This window comes from Rhopilema esculentum, chromosome 17, assembly GCF_057945365.1.
Source record: "Rhopilema esculentum isolate cy_ngs chromosome 17, ASM5794536v1, whole genome shotgun sequence".
Taxonomy (NCBI): Eukaryota; Metazoa; Cnidaria; class Scyphozoa; order Rhizostomeae; family Rhizostomatidae; genus Rhopilema; species Rhopilema esculentum.
In genome coordinates this window covers 6001202-6008617 of record NC_142831.1, presented here as the reverse complement: position 1 = coordinate 6008617, position 7416 = coordinate 6001202, and positions in this window count along the sequence as shown.

Sequence of the window (7416 nt, the reverse complement as noted above, 5' to 3'; positions counted from 1 at the left end):
TGGCACTCACTTGCAGGGGCTTGTCCCAAAAGTTGTGGCTCGGATTTCAGGTACACTAAAACATGCTCAATATAGAGATACTAAATTCCCTTTTTTAGGTCCAGGATTGTACCAACAATTCAGTTCACTTTACACCTTGTTAAGCATGATTTATTGGAACGATCGTGAATTCAGTTGACGTTATGAAAAACACTTCTTAAATATTGTTTTAATCGTAACTCATAGTGGGTGGAAGAAACCGCAGAATGGGAATTCGAAATGTAGAAAGGGTGCGATAATGGGCTTTTCCTGGCTCGGTGTAATGTGAGTTCAGTGTGCGAAATGTTTATTAGTTGTTAAATATGTGGTAATGTCAAGAATTTATGAGATAAAAAGGGCGAATACAGAAATGAGGTCTTCGGAGTTTTCTATGTGTCAATAATTCCATCTGAATTTTCCACTTAAATCGATGCTCAGTAAGTGTGTGATTACATATGAAATGTATTTAGAACGCTTTATATTATGATTTATTTTTGGGAAGTTTCAATTTAATATGATTTGTTAATTTTGTATTTGTTTTCTATCTTTTTTACCGAAGGTAGCCATTCGATCAAAGGATTGTTTAATTTGAAACGGGGACGCCGGAATAACCAAAGGGTTAGGGACTGGCTTCGATAAAAGGACATTTGAAAATTAATTCTCAATAACTTTTGTAACTGTCACTTTATTTTTCATAAGAATCTTGACAAATTTTGAAAAATTTCATCATGAATAAGAAACTTCAATCAGGATGTCATATAGATCTCTTTGATAATTGCAAAAAGCACTTCTGCTCTTCTATGAAAAGGGCTCTTTGGCTCCTTTACCTCTCCTATCAATGGGCAAGAAGGGTGGCTGCCTCTCCCCTGCGCCCCCCTCACTGGCATCCCTGATTTGAAGTCAGTCACATCTCTGGCAAACCCTTTTCTAAGAGGAAGTGTCCCAAACGACATTGGAAAACCTTGCTGATTTTACCTTATCTTCAACAGTCTCATTCACGTGCAACTAGTATTAAATCTTTTTTAGTTACGGCTGGGCTGATATTCAGAGGAACAAGTTGTGAAAGGGATGGCTTAAGAAAAGGTGGATTTCCCAATTTTCCACGTTCCCACATCAGCTCAAGCGTGCATTCATTACTCATTACTCATTACTCATTTCGCTTTGCCCTCTTCTGCTTTTTAATAAAAAAACCGTGTTTGTATTTCTTTTCTAGAATAAGTACTAAACCAACGAGTCACAGTGAAAGGGTTGTTTCGTATTTGTCAACTTTGGTGCCGTTTTTGCTTTGAAATTGGATTGCCAAATGCCAATACTTCCATATTTGCTCTTATTACGCATTGAAATCCACAAGTTTTGCAATGTTTTATTGAGCGACCATTGTCAAATATTAATTTCAAACAAGCTGTTTGCCCAGTGTCTATAAGTTCTTTTCATTGGTTCTCATGGTCCACAAAATGATTTTCAGAACTGGGGTAGAGCCAGTTTTTAAAATGGGTGTGGTCCTATTGGTTTGAAGATTCCAATGTCTTCATCGCTGTTTTGTTTCGCATACTATAAGTTCCGTATTTTAAGTTAGGTATCTGCTGGGGATACTTGCAGCCTCAGAGGTGGTATTGGAAATATTCGACTTGGAACCCCCGTCAGCAGTTGTATACCGATGTATCTTATAAAGTAACTTTTATCCTCGGGAGTCATACACTTTATTGTAAGGATACTGCCATGCTAATAGCAACCTCGAATCACCTTCACAAAAATCGCCACCTTCACCTTCTCGTCACCTTCACATACTTTGCCACCTTCTTTGGAAACTGTACAACAAATAGTGTTTTTCTACTTTCGTCTCCCAGTCTTCGAAGAAGATTCCCCACTTGTAATACTGTATATGTATATATAAATATATTTTTTAAATCAATGTAAACAACTTTTTGCCAAAGTTTCTCTTGTTTACCTATAGAAAAACTACAGATCTGCTTTCGTGCATTCGTTACTATGTTTTAAATGCTGAGTTCTAGAAATGGAACTTTAAGACCTTAGTACATAGAGCAAGTATCCAAATATTAGCTGTTTTCAGGCAAGCTTGCATTCCAACGATGAATGTTAAAGCCATTTGACTGTTTTCCTGTCCTTTACGTAATGTGCCAAAGGATCCTCGGGGATTTTTTATGTTGGTTTTAGTGGTGTCAGCTTCTCTTAAATTTTTCAAGCATTGCAGATGATCTGCTCAAATAATTTGATATTTGTAATGGAAATTCTTGTGTGTATGAATGGATCAGTGCTGGTCCAATGTTTACCGTGCGTATTTCGAAATACCACGAGAGTTCACAGTAGTTGCAAAGTGATGACTGCTAATTTTCAGAAATTTAACAGTCCTGGGGTATTGGAAAATGCCCTCTTGCATCCTCTCCCGACGTTGTTAGCCCCTTTTTCTACACTTTTCTGAATGCTGCAAGTTATCACACCAAAGAAATTTTCATATGAGTCAACGGTGTGCTGTTGAGGTTCAATTCGCTAAAAGAAGCAATAGACCCAAATATTCCAAGGCTTTTTGCTAAAGTTAAGAAGAAAAATACTGATTTACTTTTCTTTTTGTGCGAAATTTAGGATTTTACGTTGAAGGAAAGGGATAAAGCTAAAGATTCCATTCATTCTGATCCTACATTCCCATTTCCTTTATTTTTCTTTTATTTCATGTCGTTTGAAATTGTGACTTTGAATATTCGAGAGTAAAAGTTGAATTTTCCTATCCTCATTATTTCTGGACATCAAAAACTGATGAACAGCGAATAAAAACGGTACTCCTTACACTGAAAATACCTATCATAATTGAACCTTTGAATCGTTATATCTGTTACCGCTAAGGCTGACAAGATCAGTATCCGATATCGAATGGAATATTAAAAGCCCTTAAAAGCTCATTCCTTGTGGATTTTCTATATCCACATGACGAGTAACTTCAAAGAAATGATTATAATAGATCTCACACACGAAGGCCATGTCCCCTCCACTTTTTTACAAAACAATTGGGCTTTTTCAAAATCTTTTGTTATGGGTGTTAAATTTTCCCTCGGCTCTCCACCCCCCCTCCACTTTCCAACCTGTGTGGAGCCCATGTAATTTTTAACAACGTTTAGCGACGAAGCAACAAGGGTCTAGACGAATTGGCAACCCCGTATTATCTCTACTATCAGTTTCTTCGATACTACATCCTCCCTGCTCCGGCGTCCCTGTTAGTTATTTTGATATATTCGTTGTCTTGTACAGTTAGTTCTTCGTCAATCTTTGTCGATTCTGCTCACTGTTCATATTTCGAAAGACGATGGAGAAGTCCTGGGAACAACCTACGTCTAAGGGTTCCTTTCTATTGGCAAAGTGACTTATCGTTAGCAAACACTATTTCTAGATAGAGTATTACAAACACTTTGTATAAGATTTTCTCTTATTGAATTCAGTGATTTGTTGTTAGGCGTAACTACGTCTCATGAAATTTCTTAACTGTCTTTAGACGCCAAACAGGGCATTCTTTGATCTCCACTGAAGTTCGCCCTCTGTAAATGCAAAAGCATTTCAAACGCTTTGTTTCACGTTCTTCCGCTGCCTCCGCATTTACGATAGTCGGATCAAACCCATGTGACAAAATCTGTATTTAGTTCTATTCTACACGATTGCGTTGGAGTAATCTCTTGATCATGGTTCTTTGGCACAAAATTAACCTTAATAGTTGGAGACCAATAACTAGTGACCAAGTTTTGGAAACCAAACATGCTGCCTCCAGTACCCTTGGTGCCTCTGTCACGGAGGCTCTAGAATAGAAACAGGAACCTTTGAATTTTTGAACCAGGGGAGGCATTTCCCTAGAATTTACTTACCAATTGCATTATTAACTATCTGAATTGAAGTTATACTTTCTGATTTATTGATACCATGCGATGCTGCTTCTTACGATCTCATTTTACATTCATGCCATAACCATCTTGAAATGAACTGGTGAGCTTGTGTGTAACCTCTGCAAAATGGAAGCTCTTGGCCCTCGTTGAACTGTCATCAAGGGCCAAAGTTACTAGTAAAAGAAGCACTAGCTTGAAAACAGGAGCCCATTAACAAGATTTATTCCGATGATAAAAAACTGAACCTAGAGTTTTTTATATTGCCATGATTATTTAGCAGCCTCAATTAACGGACACATTCTAATATCGGACACAATAGAACAACGGACAAGATGTGGTCAGAAAGATTAGTTCTATTGAAGAATGCTTACAGAAGCAAGCTCTAGTTTCTGTGCCCAAAACTACTCCATCTTGTACTGTAATGCATTCGTGAATTCGATGGCCTTCTTCGTATACGAGTTTATGCCACAGAAAATATGAAAGTTGTGCCTTCCTGCTGAATTTACGATTATAGACACAGGAAATTGTGTCTTTTGGTACGATGTGTCTTTGATTCATAAGCCTTCTGTTTTCCTGTCTCAAGCTTTGCACGAGTTGAGACCTAAAGCCTCCAAACTCCTTCTAACACTGGATAAATAGCACCTTGACATCAATCATCTCTCGTGCTACACTGCAAAGGATCACAAAGTTATCTATTCCGAAATGTCCGATGCGGCAATAACACTATTTATCTTTTAGAACAGGAGGTCCTAAACTCTGAGGATATTGACCCCTCCATGCACCCTTGATTTCTTGTCGACCCCCAGACGTTTAGCAAAAATGAATATTGGTGATAAATAGGTAGATTTGTTGACGATATCGATCAATTTGGGGACCCCAGATCTAGAATATCAAGGGATTGTTAACGTAGATAATGTCGCTTTGCAGTGCCTGTTCATAGAGGTAGATATGGTTTATTCTTTTATCCCCTGGCAGTAGACACGTTACTTGTAATGGAGGGATGTAGAGCTAGATTGACTCTTTCCTACTTTTTCCTATTTTTGAGAACTTTTTCATGAGGGTGGCCTATCCTCTCTGATGACATTGCACCCTTTCAGTGATGTTATTTGACCTTCAGGTCATCAAAAGTTAAATTTTCCGATGATCGTAGATCCTATTTCACTTACCGCCAGGTAACGATTTTGTGGACCAACTGCAGATCTACCGACCAGTTATGGGTGTTACACCCCTCCCCCCTCTAAAACACTCCTCCTATAGCTAGACACCATTAGCTATACATTAAAGGTTAGTTTTGTCAGCCCCAAATTTCGTCGACCTTTAACAGTCTAATGCGAAGTTAAGACATGATCGCATGTTCTAAATAGCGTGCGACACAGGTTACATCTTTAGCAATGTACGTCTTTCTTCGAAAAGCGAAAATTCCAGTACTTCCTCGCAAAGAAGATTTCATTGAACATATTGATTTCGTGCCCGTAGTTTCAATGTGATTAAAACGAACCTCGAGACAGCCAAATTGTATTTATCTATAAGGATATCTTTGCCACATGTTAGTCGAATTGTCTGGTGATGGCGTACATGGTAGGTCAGTGTGGGTCACTTTGGGTCCGTGTCAATGGAATTGGCTTTTTCACAGTGCAACTATGATGTCTAGCTGCAGGATTATCTGCATGAAATGACTCTTGAGTATAATGTGGGTATGCAGTAGTCAGTAGCGTAGTGGAGGAGGGGGTGGCAATAGCAAAACTTTATTTGAAAAAGGGGGTTTTGGCGTTCCAAAAAGCGTGGACTCACATTTGCTCCCCACTCAACTCGCCCTTACCCCAAAATCTTACCACCCTGACTACACCACTGGCAGTAGTATTTTGCCCCACTTTCCCCTCCCCCCAAAATCCCCATGTAGTATTAAAAACTAGGAAAGAGATCTTATCTCGCATTCATTTGAATATCGAATTCCCAAAGCAAAACCATTTGCATATACACACTTTTTTACAAGAACAATTTTATAAAAACACGAGCCTTTTTCTGTGAATATTCAAATTTGTCAGCAAATTGAGGCTTTTTCACTCACTTTGTTGGTAAATGAGGCCTGAACACCACTCTAGAGCGAAAAAGCTAGCACTCACACTGCTTACACCCTATTAGATTACAATCCAGCCTCAGATTTTCGAAAAAATTAAGAACAGTCAGCCTGAACTTGAATTTACTGGTTCTTATAAAAAAGAGTAGGTTCTTATAAATCTTATTCGTCGTCATTCCCTTAATCTTTCCCTCGTTTTCAAATCACAATCTCGTTCTCAACGAAAAACCTTATCCAAATATCCATTTTGGTTTGTTTCGCAACCGGTTTTTATTTAGGGCACTTATAAAACGAGGGCGTTTATTTCAAGGCATTTAACCTTGAGATTTTTTATGCATATCTCTGGATCGGCCGATGTTGTTTCAAGGTAATAAGAGGTTTGCACTTTTCACACTCCACCCCTCCCTCTGCTTCCTTACATTTGTCACACTAGGGGTTATTAATTATCATTCCTGCCGCGTCATCAATGCTGGTTAGAGTGCTATTTTCTTTAATTGTGTCTTCGTCCAATAGATGTTTCAGGGGTTGTTAACTTGCATGGATCTACCTACCTTACATTAACCAAGAAACGCAATGTAAATAGCAAAATTTTTATCCAATAATGTTTCCCTATCTTCAGGCTTTTTACGGACCTCCAAGGAGTAGGGAGAAAAACCCCCCTCCCCCCAGCCACGTTTAAACCTGGGACTTTCCACACGGTACAATGAAATGTAAAGACAACACTTAGCCTTATATTAAGCTTGTCCATCAACTACCTTCCAACAACAAGACGCTTGTATGGCACTCGGTCGACCTAGCATGGTTAACAAAAGTTTATACAACTCTATTGTCGTTGGAAGGGCGATAGTGGGCATAAAACAGCAATTATCGGCTGGGTAGCCCTTTAAAAAGTTAACGAATACAGATTTGTCTTGTTACGCCTGCGTCCTTACAAGATTTAGATTTGGATCCTGATTGCATTGGCCGATTTTTATCAACCACCTGGAGCTTGGCTTCTCTTTACAACTGTAACGAACTTTCTCCCACTTCTCTTGTGTAATACTTCATTCGATATCCTGACAGAATTTCTCTCTTACATTCTAACGGAAATTGCAATTTATGAAAAGAAACGTCTTTGCCATGTCCTCTAAAGATATGCAACTATTTAAATCGACAGCTCAAACCCACAGATCTACCCTGACAATTCGATTTATAAATATTACCATACACTACTAATTACAGACACGCGCCGGCTGCTATCTTGCTTATGCCCCTGCCATATATGGCCCTCCGCCTGTGGTGGGGCTTTTCTTCTCGTGACCAGTACAGCCACGACAGGTGTAGATTTCAATTGATTTGCACAAAGAGATTCCATCAGTTCAAATCAGTCATAAGCCGCCACGTGCCGTCTTTGTTCTCTTAATCGGATTTTGAACGTTGGCCAATCGTCAATGTATA